Source organism: Arvicanthis niloticus, chromosome 16, assembly GCF_011762505.2.
Source record: "Arvicanthis niloticus isolate mArvNil1 chromosome 16, mArvNil1.pat.X, whole genome shotgun sequence".
NCBI classification, from domain to species: domain Eukaryota; kingdom Metazoa; phylum Chordata; class Mammalia; order Rodentia; family Muridae; genus Arvicanthis; species Arvicanthis niloticus.
Window position 1 is genome coordinate 64,603,166 of NC_047673.1, and position 19,738 is coordinate 64,622,903.

Genomic DNA, 19,738 nt, shown 5'->3' on the forward strand with positions numbered 1-19,738 from the left:
GATCATATCTTAACAAGAGTAAACTCACAATGGAAATGCACACTGGTGTGTTCTAAGGGCTGTTTTAGATTCTTCCAGACTCATGTGCTTCCCTTTTCTGGGGTCAGGGAGGTTGCATAGGTACCTGCTTGGGTAGAAGGTTCTTATCCCTTTTATTACATATGTTACTTAATTGCCACAATAAAAATACACAAGTCTTCCATCCCTAAAAAGGTCCCTTAAGCTGTCCTTTTAATTACACCCTCTACCTTCTCTTTATCTTTTCTTCACCCCTGGCAGCCAGCCAGCTTGTGTACACACACACACACACACACACACACACACACACACACTTGATGTATTTTCTGAGACCGTATGTTCTAAATGTGCTTGCCTGGGTCTATCCATGCTTGAGTCTAAAGGAAGTAGATGAAGAGAGGTGCGACTGATATGCACCTGTTTTGATGTTGCCAGATCATCTTTAGAATAGTTGTCTTTTGTCCACTCAGTATACAATGATTAATTCAAGATCTACCTATATGTTAACTCAGATAGGCGAGAGGTTCCACTTCCTCCTGAGAAAGTATTAAGCATTATTAATGCATCACAAAAAGCTGATAAATTAACAGGTAGTTATTGTAATAAGTTCCTGAGATGCTGATGATGTAAAGTGTGCAAAGCAGGCAGCATAGTCAAGCTAGTGCGCCAAACCCATCACAGATGGCTCAGCAGGGGGATTCCAAGTATTACCATATAGACATAAGAAAGAAGATGACACAAAGACAATAATACTCCCCACAGATGATCTTCAAACAAGCAAATCCTGATTCCTCAGAGACTGTTCACAACTATGTGGTCAGGCTACAGGAGACCCATGCACCACATATCATTGACCATGTCAGGAAAGACTATGAAGTTGTCTCTCTTATAAGATATAATTTTGGAAATCAAAATGGAATTTTTCTACAAAGTTCTTAACCAGTTATATAAGCAGATACTTCTTGGATCCATACTTGATAGCAGCAGCTATAATATGACTAGACCTTCAACTCCACCTAGTTCTCTCAGATTCATTTTGTTCTACATCCTCTTCCTTCTAATGGTCAAATCCTAATGGTGTATGGAGGCAATGAGAGTGACCTGCTATTAAGGTGCCTGCCTTTCTGGAAGCACCCACATGGCCAAACAGACACATGTGAGTGAGTAGTACTTAGGAGAGGAAGCAGGAAGTGTCTTCAATTAACTATGACCAAAACAGTGATAAGCAGGGTATTCTGTCATGAAGCAGAGACATAAGCAAGAGAGAACTATGGAGATCCAGTTGAATATTTTACAGCCAGCTGATGTTTATTCAAACCAAGCTGCGTGCTTCAAACTCCAGATAAGTTTTGTCTCACATGGCTGCAAAAGGCCTGGCATTGCTTCTCTAGTTCCTGATGTAAGAAAAGATAACATCAAATAATTCCTGAATTGGTTCTTGCCAAATTAAACAAACAAAAAAAAAACTTTGTGTATACTCTGTGATGAAATAATACATTGAACTTTTGGTTGAAATTTTTCTTAAGTTTTTTCTTTTTTAAAGATATATATTCATAAAAATTTTCTTTTTTAATTAAAAAGTAGTTTATTTGATTTTATAACAACATAAAATTTTGCAAAAATATATTTTTCCAAAAGTTTAAACTGCCCATGTTATAATATTAAAAACACTGAAATTTTACTGATATAATTCAATTACATAGTATGTTTTCCTGACTTGGAAGAACTTGTCTTTGCTTTATTCATACAAAATAATTTTCAAATTTCTACCTTCATAAAATACAATGTTTGTGACTATTAATAACTTATATGTTACATAAAATATTAGCCTTTGTGGTAAAAAATAGTAACATTAGAAGAACTTTTAAAATTTCTTGCATAGAAAAAGCATATCTTCTGAGTATGTCCTCACATTTGTTGATAGAAAATACTTTATAATTATGAAGAATTGCATTACTAAAATAAAGTTAATTATTTAAAAATAAGTTTTATTAATTTTAACAAAAATAGTGTTACAAATTTAAAACTAAGTTAAAGATATATTTTGCATGAAAAATTTGACAGTATCTATATAATTTTCCACCTTTCATAAGAGAGGAACAGGGATTGCACCTACATCCTGTTATAATTTGCTTAGTTTTAAAGAGTTAACTATATATTTTGAAATAACTAGAAAGTAATTTTGCTTCATGATCTATGACATGTTGTACTAAGTGAGATTTAAATAAAAAATAGTATTCTTTATGGTTTGTTAGAAAACAGTGTATGTATTGCTAAACTTGAAGTGACATTATAAGGAATTTACAGGGCAGGATTTTCAGTAAGCATAAATCATTGGTTGATTAATATGCCTATATTAGATGTTTAGGACATTCACTAAGTCCTTAACCTAACACAGTCTTATTGTAACACAGAAAGAGTGACTGATATAAATTCTGAACTCTATTAAGAAATGAGATCATAAAAAAAAGAAATGAGATCATATTGGACAAGTAAGACCACCACCCTGACAACCAGTGTCATCCTCAGGACCCACAAGTGGAAAGATAGAGCCAACACCCACAAGTCTGTGTCGCCGTCTGATCTCCCCACTTGCACCATGACACATGTTCCATTCCCGTGATACAAAGTTAAATAAGTAAATATGTAGTAGAAGCTGCTGTTTTGTCTTTTAAATGGAATAAGCTCAAAATATTTGAGCTTCAGTGGGCACATAATGCTATTTAAAACAACAAAGTAACAATAAGCATAAAGTACAAATTAACAAAGAGATGGTAACAGCCAAGCTCAGGTTTTGTTAAATTATTTTTGAGATTTTGATGTAATTAAACTTTTTTCTCCTTCCCTTTCTCCCTCCATATGCTCACATATACCTTTTTCCTTCCAATTTCAAATTCATAGCCTCTTTTTTTTTCACTAATTGTTATTGCATATATATATATATATATATATATATATATATATATATATATGTATTTTTTGTATTTGTATATAAATATATGTTCCTAAATACAACAAGTTCAGGTTTGAAATGAAACAAGTTCAGGTTTGAAATGATAATTTATGTTTTGGATTATAATTATCTGTTGACTAACAAATAGATTGAAACGCTAACTTTAAAGTAAGCAACTTTTTCTACATCAGTATGTAATCATTCGATAAGATTATGAAGATTATGGCTTTCGTAACATCATTTTCATTCAGCTATAGTATATATTTAACTATATTTATACTCTTTTGCCTCTCAGAGTCACTTTCATTTTCCCCTTCTTCTATTATGTCACATACATACGTGCATATTTCTTTATAAATCTATGAAAATATGACAGGTACGAATCACCCCAGAGAATAAAATCAGAACAGAAAATAAGGAATCATCAGCCAATTAGAAAATACATGTTGATATAATTTAAATGAAATATCACCCAGTCTCCAAATATGGAGACAAATTAATAATCAAGGGCTTTTATTGTTCTAGTGTAATTAACTTTCAAAACAAAAGGTATAGGAAAAGATTCAAAGTTTAAAACAAATGTTTTTAGTTGTAGATTCTGATTTTATATTGAAACCAAATCAAATTTCACTTCAACCTTTTGTTATTGTGATTCTCTATTTTGACTTGACTGAAGTTAATGATGGCAAACCACTCATCAGTGACAAAGTTCATTCTTCTTGGATTGACAAATGATGTCAACCTACAAGCTGTGCTTTTTCTCTTTCTGCTCTTAACTTATATCTTAAGTGTTATTGGAAACTCAACCATCATTCTCTTGACTCTGCTGGATTATTGCCTCCAGACGCCTATGTATTTCTTTTTCTTAAATTTTGCATTTTTGGAGATATCCTTTACCTCTGTCTATGTTCCCAAAATGCTAATCAATATTGGAACTGGAGACAAGACTATTTCTTTTGCTGGTTGCTTCACACAGTATTTTTTTGCAATCCTTCTGGGAGCAACCGAATTTTACCTCTTAGCAGTGATGTCCTATGGCCTCTTTCACCATTTCCAGACCCCTGCATTACACAACTGTCATGAGAAGGAGACTTTGCTTCCAACTAGTTTCAAGTTCCTGGTTATCTGGTTGTATAGTTGTTGCTGTGCCACATGCAATGACTCTTCAGTTGCCTTTCTGTGCATCCAACATCATCAATCATTATTGCTGTGACTACATGATATTGCTGCATTGATCATTTATCATACGTCATAGAAATGATCCAGTTCCTCCTGGCTACTGTGACCCTCATCTTCACCTTGCTGCTAGTGATTCTCTCCTACACATACATCATCAAGACCATTTTGAATATCCCCTCCTCTCAACAGAGAAAGAAAGCTTTTTCTGCATGTTCCTCTCGCATGATAGTGGTCTCACTCTCTTATGGAAGCTGTATTTTTATGTATATAAACCCTTCTTTTGTAGATGCAGCAAATTTTAATAAGAGTAGCTGCTTTAAATACCTCTGTTTCACCTCTGTTAAACCCATTCATCTACACTCTTAGAAACAAGCAAGTGAAAATACCCTTCAAAGATGTGCTAAGCACGATTATAAGTTTCTTTAAAAAGTAAAACTCTTTGAGACTCAGTACTAAGGTAATAAAGGTTTAGAACATTACAATGGCACATACCTATATCACTCATTTACTAAATTAAACCATTTTTTCTTCTATCAAGGTGGTATGTGTGTTCCTGTGTAACCTCTATTGTTTTTACTTAGATCTCACTTAAAATTTAAATTATTACTATTTTATGGACATGGATGCTTTTCTGTACATATATGTAGACAGTATGTAGGTCTTTGTGTATGCACAAACAGTAGGAAAACTATGAACATTAAACATACATGTTTCTCTCTTCAAAGCTATAGATGTATAACCTGTTTTCTGCTCAGGAGGCTGTGACGGATGTGATTAATAGCCTGGTGACCTGTCTGTGTGGCCAGGACATGCTGCCTCCTCCAGGCCTTGATTTTGAGTTTGTTTGTCTCAGTCAATATATAGTCCTATCCTCTTCCAGATCTTTATCATAAGTTTGTTTATCTTGAGCCTGTTTCCTCAGATAACCTATAGTATCTATCCTTATGTAAGATTTCGATTGTACTTAAAAAGAGTTTCAATGCAGTCATGTCTTAAACTTTTTTGTGTATATGGAATTGAGTTAATCATCATGAGTAAACTACTTTTCCAAATTGTGGTTTGTTTAAATATGGCTAAAATGTATAATTTGTGGTCAGACTCTCTTTTTTATTGGATATTTTATTTATTTACAATACAGATGGTATCCCCTTTCCCCAGTTCCCCTCCCTAGAACCCCTTATTCTATACCCTCTCTTCCTTTATACTTTTATACCATTTTGATTACAGGCATGTATTAAGGTCAGTTTTAGGTTGAGGGTCTAGGAATACATTAAATGCAAATAGTTGAGGAACAAGCAATAAAATAAGCACAAATAGTCAACGGAAAAGCAAGGCATAAAACCAAATTATGAGAACACTCCTGTGATCACTGTTTCTAAAGGCTTCTCAGGATGACCAAAGTATCTGAACCTACTTCGTATCCTAGCCCAAGGTCGTTTACATGTCTGAGGCCTACTTCCTCCTTCTAGCTTAAAATTTAGAGTCTTATCTGAGATTACTTCTTTGTTGTAGTCTACAATTTAGATTCCTACCTGAAATTACTTTTTTGTTCTAATCTAATGTCAGATTCCTGCTTGAAGCCTACTTCCTTGTCCTTGGCCAATGTCATATCCCTGCAAAGCAGCCCATTTCCTTGTCCTTGGCCCATGTCAGCTTCTTGCCAAGCCGCCCCAAAGGCTCTCTGCCTCTGCCCATTTTTTATTTCATGAACAAGACTGAGTCTGTCTTAGTTCATTCTGACAAGAATGCCTTCCTTACCCATCAAGGAATATGCATTATCAAAAGCAATGCATTTCTGTCTTATCTTGGTAAGGCTCTGTGCAGAATCTTACCAGTCCTTGGCATGCCAGCCTGTTAAATTAATAACTCTGTCTGGGGGTTCATTTTTAGGTCTAAGCCATGTACTTTGGCTGCCAACATGTTGATGTTGTTAAAGATAAACCTTAACACAATGGGCAGGAGTAAAAGTCTTTCCAGGAAAAGAAAGGCTAGCCTGATCAAGCTATATATGTCATTATTGAGGTTTGACCAAAATGGAAATAGTGACCTCAGGCCATGGATAATTTATGGGCATTATCTGCAGCATCAAAGATCAACAGAACAGCATTCTTTAAATTCATAATCTCACTATGCAAAGTTAACACACCCAGAGAGGTGTTAGGATTATGCCAAATATCCTACAGGTGTGTTTAAACTTTTTTCTAATTATAATGACAATCATTGTGAATTTCAAAAGTAACACTACTCTAATGATATTTGTCATAACACTTGGGATGGCTCCTAGCTCTTGAACCCTGAACCTCCTTCAGATAATTTGAATGGGTTATATAGAGAGAGCATCATTTATTGTTCCAGATACCTATATAAGTCCTTTTATATACACAAAATATCACTAACATTTTTTTGCTAGATGGTTAACAAAAATAGTTGTCTTAACTCCTTGTGTCAATGCTATTGCAGAAGCAGAGGTACTAGCAATTAATGAAATTGAAGCTGTTATACCAGCAATAATCAAGCCTGCTACCCTCTTGCTTCTGCTTAAAGCCTAACTCACTTCTTCCAGCACTTTCAAGTTTTTTTTCAGAGAATCAAGGTTTTCTAATACTCAGGGCAGTGAGATGAAAGCTGGTTGATAGACCCCCATAACAGACATGCCAGGTTTCAACACACTAACATAATTGGAAATTATACAGTCAATGCCGCTTACAAAAAATACTGTAGAAGAGACATAACCAATTTTAGCTTGACAATTAAAAGAGCCTTAAAACATGCACTAACCCTTGTTTGAAGTTCAGATTCTGTCCCAACTTTATCTTTTGCTATTATAACATCATCATGACCTACAGCCAACTTCCAAATGTCTCTGACAAAGTCCAGATCCAGTCTTCCAAAAGTAGACTGTTATTTCCCATATTGGATTGATTTCTAGACCAGTACATGATTGAGTCCTATTAGATGGTCACCATTAAGAAGGATACAGGAGACATAATTTCTCTTTACAATTCTTTATCCCAAAAGGTCTGAGAACTTGAGGCAAGGCAGCTTGTCCCATCTGGGATATAGCCAAGCAAAGGTGGGTCAGGAACACATGTCCAATACAGCTCCCCAGTCACTCTTGTCAGGGCACTCAGCAAGCTCACAGGTCAGCATCATTCTTTGTCTCGGCAACAGTATGTCTCACCAATCTTTTTAAAGTTCCATGGGCCTCTTCCATAATACCTTGTCCTTGAGGATGATACAAAATCCCCAAAATAAATTGTTGACAACAAGTCTCGACTGCTTAACTACAATTGCCTGACGCATTATCTGTTTTTTATTAGATATTTTATTTTTTTAACCTTTCAATGTTATCTCCTCTCCCATTCCCCCGCAAAACCCCTTATCCCATCCCCCTTCCTCCTATTTATATGAGGGTGTGCTCCCACCATCCTCCCATTTCTTCCTCCTGCCCTCAAATTCCCCAACACTAGGGAATTCAAACTTTCAGGGACCATGGCCCTCCTCTTCCACTGATGCCTGACAAGGCCACCCTCAACTACCTATACAGGTAGAGCCATGAGTCCCTCTCTTTGTGTTTTCAAGCTGGAGGTTTAGACCCTGGGAACTCTGGTTGAATATTTTGTTACTCCTTCAAAGAAAGACCAAAGTACCTACACTTTGGTGTTTCTTCTTCTTCTTGAGTTTCATGTAGTCTATGCATTGTATCTTGGGTATTGTGAGCTTTTGGGCTATTATCCACTTATCAGTGAGTGCATACCATGTGTGTTCTTTTATGATTAGGTGACCTCACACAGGATGATATTTTTCATTTCCATCCATTTGCCTAAGAATTTCATGAACTCATATTTTTAATGAATGAGTAGTACTCCATTGTGTAAATGTACCATATTTTCTGTATCCATTTCTTTGTTGAAGGACATCTGGGTTATGTCCAGCTTCTGGCTATTATAAATAAGGCTGCTATGAACATAGTGGAGCATGTGTCCCTGTTATATGTTGAAACATCTTTTGGGTATATGTGCAGGAGTGGTATAGCTGGGTCCTCAGGTAATACTATGTTTAATTTCCTGAGGTACCGCCAGACTGCTTTCCATAGTGGTTGTACCAGCTTACATTCCCACCAACAATGGAGGAGTGTTCCTCTTTCTCCACATCTTTACAAACACTGTCACCTGCATTTTTGATCTTAGCCATTCTGACTGGTGTGAGGTGGAATCTCAGGGTTGTTTTGATTTGCATTTCCCTGATAACTAAGGATGCTGAACACTTCTTTATGTGCTTCTCAGCCATTTGATTTTTCTCAGTTGATACTGCTTTGTTTAGCTCTGTACCCCATTTTTAATAGGGTTATTTGATAGTCTAGAGTCTAATTTCTTCAGTTCTTTGTATACCTTGAATATTAGCCCTCTATCAGATATAGGATTGGTAAAGATATTTTCCCAATCTATTGGTTGCTGCTTTGTCCTATTGATGGTGTCCTTTGCTTTACAGAACCTTTGCAGTTTTATGAGGTTCCATTTATCAATTCTTGATCTTAGAGCTTAAGTGGTGTTCTGTTCAGGAACTTTCTCTCTGTGCCCATGTTTTTGCGGTTTTCCCCCATTTTCTCCTCTATTAGTTTCAGTGTAGCTGATTTTATGTGGAGGCCCTTGATCCATTTGCACTTGAGCTTTGTATGAGGAGATAAGTATGGCTCGATTTGCACTCTTCTACATGCTAACTTCCAGTTGAACCAGCACCATTTGTTGAAAATGCTGCCTCTTATCCACTGGATGATTTTAGCTCTTTTCTCAAAGATCAAGTGACCATAAATATGGGGGTTCATTTCTGGGTCTTCTGTTCTATTCCGTTGATCCTCCTGCCTGTCTCTGTTCCAATACCATGCAGTTTTTACCACTGTTGCTTTGTAGTACAGCTTGAGGTAAAGGATGGTGATTTCCCCAGTAGTTCTTTTATTGTTGAATATAATTTTTGCTATTTTGGATTTTTCTTATTCCAAATGAAGTTGAGGATTGCTCTTTCTATCTCTATGAAGAATTGAGTGGGAATTTTGATTGGGGATTGCATTAAATCTGCAGATTGCTCTCAGCAATTTAGCCATTTTTACTATATTAATCCTTCCATTCCATGAGCATGGGATATTTTTCCATCTTCTGAGATCTCTTAGATTTCTTTCTTCAGGGACTTGAAGTTCTTGTCGTACAGGTCTTTTACTTGCTTGGTTAGATTCACACTGAGATATTTTATATTATTTGTGACTATTGTGAAGGGTATCGTTTTTATAAATTTTTTCTCAGCCTGTTTATCTTTTGAGCAGAGGAAGACTACTGATTTTATTGAGTTAATTTTATATACAGCCACTTTTCTAAAATTGTTTATCAGTTTTAGGAGTTCTCTGGTAGAAGTTTTAGGGTCACTTAAGTATACTATCATATCATCTGCAAATAGTGAAATTTTGACTTCTTCCTTTCCAATTTGTATCCTTTTGACTTCCTTTTGTTGCCTAATAGCTCTGGCTAGGACTTCAAGTATTATATTGAATAGGTAGGGAGAGAGTGGGCAGCCTTGTCTAGTCCCTGATTTTCATGGGATTGCTTCAAGTTTCTTTCCATTTAGTTTGATGTTGGCTAATAGTTCGCTGTGAATTGCTTTTACTATGTTTAGGTATGGGCCTTGGATTCCTGATCTTTCCAAGACTTTCATCATGAAGGGATGTTGAATTTTGTCAAATGCCTTCTCAACATCTAGTGATATGATCATGTGGGTTTTTTTCTTTGACTTTGTTTATATAGTGGATTACCTTGATGGATTTTCGAATATTGAACCAACCCTGCATTCCTGGAATAAAGCCTACTTGGTCATGATGAATAATTGTTTTTATGTGTTCTTATATTCGGTTTCCCAGAATTTTATTGAGTATTTTTGCATCAATATTCATAAGGGAAATTGGTCTGAAGTTCTTTTTTTGTGTGTCTTTGTGTGGTTTAGGTATGGCCATAATTGTGGCTTCATAGAATGAATTGGGTAGTGTTCCTTCTGTTTCTATTTAGTGGAACAGTTTATAGAGAATTGGTATTAAGCCTTTTTGAAGGTCTGATAGAACTCTGCACTAAAACTGTCTAGTCCAGAACTTTTTTTTTGGTCGGGGACTTTTAATGACTGCTTCTATTTCTTTAGGGGTTATGGGACTGTTTAGATGGTTTATCTGCTTCTGATTTAACAGTGATAACTGGTGTTTATCTAGAAAATTCTTCATTTCATCCAGATTATCCAATTTTGTTGAGTAGCTTCTATAGTAGGATCAGGTGATTTTTTGAATTTTCTCGGTTTCTGTTGTTATGTCTCCCTTTTCAGTTCTGATTTTATTAATTTGGATACTGTCTCTGCCCTTTGATTAGTCTGGCTAAGGGTTTATCTATCTTGTTGATTTTCTCAAAGAACCAGCTCTTGGTTTTGTTGATACTTTGTTAGTTCTTTTTGTTTCTACTTGATTGATTTCAGCCCTGAGATTGATTATTTCCTGCCATCTACTCTTCTTGGGTGTAGGTGTATTTGCTTCTTTTTGTTCTAGAGCTTCAGGTATGTTGTCAAGCTGCTAGTGTATGCTTTCTCCAGTTTCTTTTTGTAAGCACTTAGAGCTATGAGTTTTCCTCTTAGCACTGCTTTCATTGTGTCCCATAAGTTTTGGTATAATGTGTCTTCATTTTTGTTAAATTCTAAAAAGTCTTTAATTTCTTTCTTTATTTCTTCCTTTGTTTTTTCCATGTGTGTTGAGCTAGCAATACAGTGAAAAACAAAGCCAGCATTTATTTTATACCATAGGTTTATCTTCCTAGTGTATACCCCAGGGTTTGAATGTTCTTATAAAATTATCATATGTGCTGCTGGGGAAAAGCACATTTCTAAAGAGAGGTTGCATTAAGGGGGTGAATTGTAATATGTTGGGGAGGGAGGTTCAGAAAGGCCTCTCCAAGCTAGAGAGATTGAAGGTGAAGCAAGCATGGATAGATGTGGAAAGTGAAAGGTTTAGGGGATGTTTTGCATACCAAAAAACCCATCATTGATTGCATAAGAACCCAATCTACTTGAGGAACAAACAGAAAGCCATTAATAATGGAACATAGATAGCAAGAGGCAAGCAAGAAGATAATCATGTTGGTCTGAATGAATGCTGAGGTTTAGGCTAGAGAGATGGCCCGGCTGTTAAAGGCTAGGCTCCTAACCAAAGAGAGTGCTGAGGTCTGTGCTATCAATCTAGGAATGATCAACATCCATTAAAGACTTTAAATAGGGTGTGCATAGTCTTATATTCATTGCTAACAAGCAAGCAACAAAAAAAGATTGTGTTATGAGAAAGCCAGAGGAGCTTGCCTGTATTAGGCAGGCAGGATATTGAAGCAGTGAATGGAGAGATCATTGTATTCAGGACCAGGATGATGGCAGTAGAGGAGCATGTGAGACTCAGTGATTAATTTGATATAGAGGTAAAGTACAGGGACATCTAGATGACCTCCCAGCTCTCTTGGTAGGAGCATTGTTTCCCAGGGTATTGGGATAAAGATCATTGAAGGCTTGGGGAGAAGAAAATACGTGAGTTTGATTTTAGAGCTGTTGATAAAAAGTGTTGAGACAGTATTTGCCTCCATGGAGCAAAACTCTTGCTTAGAAATAAAATACAAACTAAAGATATAAGTCATGTCATTGTTAGGAATAATTAATAAAGGGAATACATGACAGCAGAAATAGAGAAAACTAGCAAAGTTGTGGCATTAAATTTATGAAAAAGATATGATTAAATATAAGATTATCTAGAATGTTTAGAAATAAGAGATGTTGATGATTTAGTAGAGAGATGAAATTTTAATATAGTTGCCTCATGAAATTGGAATGAATCAGAACAAAGGAATTTGGAAAGGTCCTGCCTGATTTAGTATTTTTACTGTGTATCCCTTAGAGTATTTATATGTTTTGGGTATAATGATACTGCATATACATATTCTCTCTCACTTCTAACATGCATACCTCTTTTATGCTGTATTATCGATATCTGATTATGGAAATTAAATAGTCTAAACCAACATAACTTCAAAGACTATTTACATTTACCATCATGAGTCTTCAAAATCACTGCAGTATATATACCCTTAAGGGATGTCGGGACTTCAAATCCATGCCCTCTGGAAATCCACTTATGAACCATTTGCTTCTTTAACACAATGATAGAGATGAGCAAAAGAAATACAATATCAGCAGTCTCTCACTAACTTGATGGTAAAACCGTAATGGTGAAGCTCCCACATACTTGTGTCACAGAGCATACAGAAATCAAGCTAGTTCTTACTTTGAAACATCTTTCATATGGAATAGGTTTCGTGATACCAAAATGTACTGTACAGGATGCTAAGATTGGAGGAAATGATTAACAGTCTTGTGAATCCTGCCTGCTCTAAGGAAGACCAAGCATGTCAAGTATCACAGAGACTTGTCACATATCATATGTTCTTGTCAATCATGAGCCACCAAGTATCATAGTATCACTGGTTAATGTGCAATGAATCAGAGACTGTGGAATGCTCAGCCCTAAATGGGACATCTAAATCCCATCATTCTTCTCACCATTCTAAGATCATTCATGATTAAACAACAACAACAACAACAACAACTAAAGTAAAAGGCATAGTTGCCAAAGACTGCTTTGAAACAATGTTTTTCATACACCATAGAGCCATTTCTCTCCTGTACATGTAGTGGTTGTGTTTGCTTATGTATAAAATCTGTACTAGATCAAACCAGTCAAAATTTCAACATGGATGTGGGAGGGACTTATGAAGACCCATCCAAAAGAATGAGCTATTGACCACTGATGACTGTCAAGAGCTCTGAGTACAGGATAATGGGTATTAAAATACCTGGTGGAATTAGTGATGAGAACCAAATCTGCACTGGCTTGTGATTAGGTGACTGGGATGGCTGAATTTTTGGTATCATGACTCTGTAACTGCTGAAAAAACCTGGGTTAGCAGCAACTTGGATTCATTTATAGTTAAGCAGTAAATCTTGAAGAAAGGTCTAACCTTATTCTTTGGCAAATAAGCAAAGTGGAAGTGGGCAAGATGTGTACATGATTAAAATCGGAAGTCACTGAGGGGTACTGACTTTACTATGGACTCAAATGATTTCTTTTGACGAGGAAGTTCTTGCGTGAATGGAAGGGAACAGGGCTTGGACACGATTGCTCTCTTAAGTGACTGTTTGAAACTGCAAGGTCTTTTCTTTTATTGATTGGTGTATGATTATGTGAGCTACAGAATTAAGACATTCCCTCAAATGACTCTAATCACCACTAGCAAACACTATGTGACTCACTAGTATCCCCCTCACACTCAGAGAGTTCCATGTCACCTTCTAAAGCAATAGAAGAAAATAGCTGTAAAAGCCCCACAGGAGCAAGAGTTGTTTATTTGCAGCTTGATGGATTGTACTGTTGGATTTTGTGTGAATTTGAAGCCATGTATATGTATAGATTTAGACTGTTTAGTTCAGTATCTAGCAAACAATATACCTTGAAATTATAAAAAATCATCTAAATTCCTCTGTTCTCTCTCTCTCTCTCTCTCTCTCTCTCTCTCTCTCTCTCTCTCTCTCTCTCTTCCTTTCCTTCTTTCTTTCCTTTTCATAACACAACATCTATGCTTAACCACAGACTGGTGTGCCAAAGAAAGAAGAGCATTTGAGACCAAATTGACTTTTGGAGTTCCAACAAAACTAAAACCATCCATTTAAACTCTGGGTTGTGGTACAAATTTCAGTCATAGTTTGAGATAATTTGTATGGTTGAAGATAAGGGTAAGAATTTGAGACCTTAGTAGGTATAAAAACACCAGACTTGTTCCTTCATGTTTTGCAACAAGAAGTCCAAGCTGGTGATCCAAGAACAATTAGACATAGTTAAAAAGAACACAACCAAGCACATAAACACAGCACTGTCTGACAATGTAATATATTGTAGATGTCATTCTTGTACTTTCACACTTACCTCGATGTATTATATGAAAAGTTCTCGATAGAGTTGTACTAGACAAGTGTATAGATGACTTAATTCATACTCTGGTAGGTATAGTATTCCTTTTGTATTTATTTATTTGCTGACATTTGGCAGAACTGATGTACAAATATCTATTTTAGAGCTTATATTATCTCTTAAAAGCCTTTACAATACTACTAGGGTGGTAAATAATTGCCATGATTCCCCTATCAAGTCTTCAGTGTTTCTTGCTTATCTTTATGTTTCCTGCCTTCTCTCTCTCTCTCCCTGTGCTGGCTAGATTTATGTCAACTTGACACAAACTGTCATCTGAGAGGAGGATACCTCAGTTGAGAAAATACCTCCATACAATCAGGGTGTGGGCCAGCCTGTAGAGCATTTTCTTAATTGGTGATTGATGGGGGAAGGCCCAGCCTCTGAGACTCACTAGGAATGGAGGGAGCAGCACCGCAGCAGCAGCAGATCCTAAGAGCCAGCCTTCTCTCTTTGTGGAGCTTTCTCCGGCTAAGGGCCATTTTTCCCAACAGAACAACACACTCAGGATATCAGGCCATTGGAATGTTGGATGTATTAATTGGTTATAATAAGTAATAGCAAAATGATACTGAGCCTTACCCAAGGAGAGCCATTTGGTGTTCATAGTGCATGGGAGAAAAGAGAAAAGCCTAAAAATATGTAAAACTAACTTATTCAGAGGTCTTATTTATTTTATGTACAAGTATATTGAGGTAAATGCCCTTATTCGTGCTGCATTCATCAACGCTGTCTTCTGGAAGCTGGATGGGAGCCTTAGAGCCCACTATGAGAGACTTTGCTCACACTAATGGGAAAGATACTGTATTGTGTGCATGTCAGCTCTCAATGACCAGGAACTACTAGAGAAGTAATCTTGTTTGTAAGAAAACTCACCTGCATGCTATAACATCTGGAAAGAAGACACCTAGCACAGGAAAAAGTCAACAGATATTAAAAAATCAGGTTCAACTAACATATTTGAAAGAGACTCATATATGTTGAAATTGATTCCAGAGAAGAGACTGGATCAGAATAGAGAGGAAATATTCATGTAATATAAAGCTATTTTTTAATTTTGTTTTGTAGTGTTTGCTAAAGACATTATGCCAGTTAAAAAAAACAAAAACAAAAATTTTACTATTGTCACAAGAAGTGTTTGCTTAAGTATGGAGGTAGTTAAAAATAATTTAGTTACCAAGAATTTAGTTATGATGAGGAAAGGTCTACCACATTGATGATAAGGGATTCCTGAAGTCTAACCAAGAGGCTCTTCAAAGTAGAACTGATACATAATAACAGTAAAATGGGATTTGGCATGTGACAGTGGCAGACATGTCCAATCTTCTGATATTGTGACAAGCCATTGTGATCTACAAAGTTCACATTCAAGAACCACACAATTGAGTTGCAAAAAGATTTCAGGTGGTTTATCTAGCTTAAGCCTGTCTCAAGAGTAGTGCAGAAGTGTTCTCCAATTCTGAAGGACAAGAAAGCTCCAATGTACCCTACCATTGTACATCTACGCATCTGGGTCAGGCAAACTTTGCCCAGAAATGAGTAACAGTGTTGAGTCTGTTGGCTCTCCAAGTCCACCACCAAAGACTCAACAATATATATTTTGAAAGACTTTTTTTTCTTCTAATTTTCTGGTGCTACAGTTTGGATAGAGCTTGAATGTCCCTTATAAAGGGCCATTTGTTGGACACTTATAGGAGTATGGGAGATGATGAAACTTTTAAAAGGTGGGCCAGGTGGGAAGTCCTTCTGTCATGGAGAGAGCTGCCATCAGAAGGAAATAACACAGCTGTTATGAAGCTTCTGAGCTTTGAGGAACCCTGAGCTTTTCAGAATGAGTTTTAAGACCTAGACCAGTTTCCTCTTTGGCCTTTATTTGGCAATGTGTTACCTCTCTCCTGAATGTACTCCCGACACTTATGATGGGGCTTCCTGCACATCTGTACTATATCTGTTTGGACTGTTACTCCATAAAGCTAAGATAAACAGCTATCCCTTATAAATTTAGTGTGGGTCAAGGACTAGTATGAGGATTTAGCACAACAACCATGGGTTGACTGTATATATTTGTGATAAGTGCAAATGTGTGTATGAGAAGGTGGGAAGATAAATTACCCAAGGTGATGTCAACTCAGCTCCATAGAGAAAAGGAAAAAGCAGAATGCCCACCATCATAGATATGCGTTCTTGAGGAAGAAAGAAGCATGGGCAGCATGGGCAAAGTGAAAGTTCCCTCTGCTATGTCTGAGCTGCATCTTCGAACCCAGGCGGCTTTTTTTTTTTTCCAAAAGTGAGCAGAAATGGTCTGACCCCAAATGAGATCACAGAATACTTTGTAGCAGTTAACTGTATCTGAATGTACAAAAGTAAAAAATTCATTAGAAACCAAATTGTAATGAGACTGAGGTGTTTCTAGAAACCCTTGCCCATGATGCCTTTTGAGACTTCATCTTGGTTCTGGACACATGTGTACTTTGTACTGTGCATGCCATATATACAGTTGCAAGAAACATTGACTGAGGACCATGGCTTATGTTTGAAATGATTTTGTGTTATAAACTACAGTGTTTTACTTTCTGTGTATTTGTGTCTGTGTCTGTGCTTTTGTTGGTACACAATAGTTTAATTACAGAAAACAGAGACTAGGATATCTTGGTATCTGTTATATTAAGATGCTTGATTATAAAAATGATTGTTTGAACTGCTGACTTGAGTTTTATAACTCATTAAATGAATTTTCACTTATGATGAGGGAAAATTTCCAACAAATTTTGAAATGGCTGTGATACATATTTCTTCCAGTTTTACACTAAGTATTTGTGTAAAGCAGTGTTTTCAGCATTGAAGTTTATAAATTTTCATCTAGTTCTCAAAAATACACAAGTTGTTTCACATCTGACTGCCCCAAATGTTATTCTCTCTCTCTCTCCCTGCCCCTGTCTCTCTCTCTCTCTCTCTCTCTCTCTCTCTCTCTCTCTCTCTCTCTCTCTCTCTCTCTCTCTCTCTCTTTCTCTCTCTCAAAGACAGTCTAATCTAGACTGTCCTTGATAGGACTCAGTCTATAGACCAAGCTGACTTCAAACTCAGAGTTCTACCTGCTTCTGCTTACACAGTGCTGGGAACAAAGGCTTATACCTGTGGGGAGCCAAAAGAAGGCAGCTATCATCCTTGCAGCCATCTTGAGCCATATACCCTGAAAAGAGACTTGATTACATCAGCCTACAACAGCTGAGCACACTCTGATAACATCTTGGTTTAGATACTCAGGATCTTCCCTTGGGTGTGTGAGACTTAAAGCTGTGAATTAGAGCCGAGACTTAAGGGCGTGACTTAGAGATCAGATTTAGAAATAAGACCTAAGGGTGTGACTTAAGGGCGTGACTTAAGGGCATGGCTTAGAAGTGAGACATATAAAAGGCAAGAGGCAGACAGAGGAGTTCAGTACAACTTGGAGTAGGAATTAGGCATTGAGGAAGATGACACTTGGACTAGAGAACTCAGAAGAAATTATTATTAGGTAGTAGGCACTTGGCATTTGGAGGAAGAACTTGGAAGTAGTAGTAGGCACTTGAGACTGGAGATAGGCAACTAGGAATTAAACACTTGTACTTGAGTCTAGGAACTTGGAAGAAGAACTTGGAACTAAGGAGTAGGAACTAGGGACTAGGAACTCAAGACTTGGGACTTGGACTAGGAAGAAAGACTGAAGAATAAATGGGATTGAATCACACTCTGTCTGGTCTCCATTCTTCACATTCGTCCTCACTCTTTCTCTTGCTGAACCTTGACCCGCAGATTGGAGCAGCTTGGGGCTGTGCAGGCTTTAACAGTTTACCCCCCAAGGCTTTTGGCAGTGTGGGTTCCAACATTGATAGAGCGACCTGAGACATTTTGGCCCCCAAACGTGGGGCAGCTCGGGCCGCAACATATACCAACCCTCCCTATAGCATTTCATCTCTTATGTAAAACTAAACAAGCATATTTATCACATTGTATGAAAATATGCTTTTGTTCAATAAGTCACAAAGTTGCATACAGATATCAAGTGTTCGAAATTTTTCTTTATTATTTATTACAACTAAATTGATTTTTAAAATCTATTCTATATAACTATATATTCAGAGCCATATAAAATTTCTTGGGTAAAATGTAGCTACATGTAAAAGTTTAAGAAGCCCCTTTATGTAATACAGCATATGAAGGATTTTACATTTGATAATTTACAGTGATTCCTAGGTTAGGAAGTGACTGTGACATGGCCAGAAAGACATCTGCCCAGAACGCATTGCTTTTAAAGACTTAAAGAAACTTGAATGGCTTATAGATGCATTGCTATTTACACACAGACACATATGCATACACACACATACACACATACACATACACCCCCCCACATACACACGCACACACACACATTCATGTGTGTGCTTGTACACTTATTCAGATAAATCCTCTGCCAAGATTTGAGGGTAAAAGTATTTTGTTCAAGAATCAACATAAAAGCGCTATATACAATTATAAAACCAACTTGTAGCAACCTGAACTTTTTACCTTTTGCTGAGGTTTAAGGTGTACAATGAACATGGGCTCATAAATATCAGATAGCTTTCATGTATTTTTATTTAATGGAGAGATAAAGAGAATTAGGAAGCTGTATTTAAGTTCGTCCACACATCTGTTGCCTTGTCAATATTTACAGGTTTAATATTCTGTGATATTACTTTGGTCTCTCTTGTCAATAAGAGCAATGCTGTTTTTCTTATTAAGCACATTTTATAATATGGCTTCAAGAGACATTATAGTGATAGCTGTAGGACAGATTCTTTACGTCCTTGAGAAATAAATCAGATAATTACTTTCTGAGGCTTATTTTTAATTACGTGTATGTGTGCCCACGTGCACACATGTACGTGTAAATATAATTGTCTACAGAAGGTAAAAGTATAAGATCTCCCTGGAGGTGGAGTTAGAGGCAGTTATGAGCTGCCTGGTGTGTGGGTGCTAGTAATCAAACTCGGGTCTTTTGCAAGAGAAGAACCCACTGTTAACCACTGAGCAATCTCTCCAGTTCCAGGTCATTAGTCTTTATTCCCTTAAATTTCTTGTACAAGTTCCTCATAAGTTGGGGAAGTGTGGATTTTACATACAAAGTGAAGCTTCTTTATGTATACCTGTGAATGTTGACAGCATTCACCTCTCTTTTCATATCTTTCTGATGATACATACCATCTCAAAGAGAAATGCATCCAACTCTGTGTGTCAACTTCCCGCCTTAGCTGACCTGTTATCAGTTAGAAGATGCTTCTTTTTGAGGTTAGATAGTTATTATTATAAATGAAAAACTTTCATTTTGTTATTGTTTTAATTTTAAATTTTAATTTATCATCTTCTTTTTTAGTGGATATTTTCTTTATGTTTCAAATGTTATCCCCTTTCCTGGTTCCCCCCCGAAGTCCCTATCCCATCCCCCCTTCCCCTTGCTTCTATGAGGGTGTTCCCCCCACCCCCAACAC

The 19,738-nt window shown here is 36.7% G+C and overlaps 1 protein-coding gene and 1 pseudogene across 1 annotated transcript in view; both read left to right on the forward strand.

The window, feature by feature from the left end:
- Fmn2 (formin 2) overlaps positions 1 to 19,738 on the forward strand; it is a 343,084-nt gene that overhangs the window by 199,469 nt on the left and 123,877 nt on the right. The window lies entirely within an intron of this gene.
- LOC117722030 (olfactory receptor 2AP1-like) lies at positions 3,652 to 4,583 on the forward strand (annotated as a pseudogene).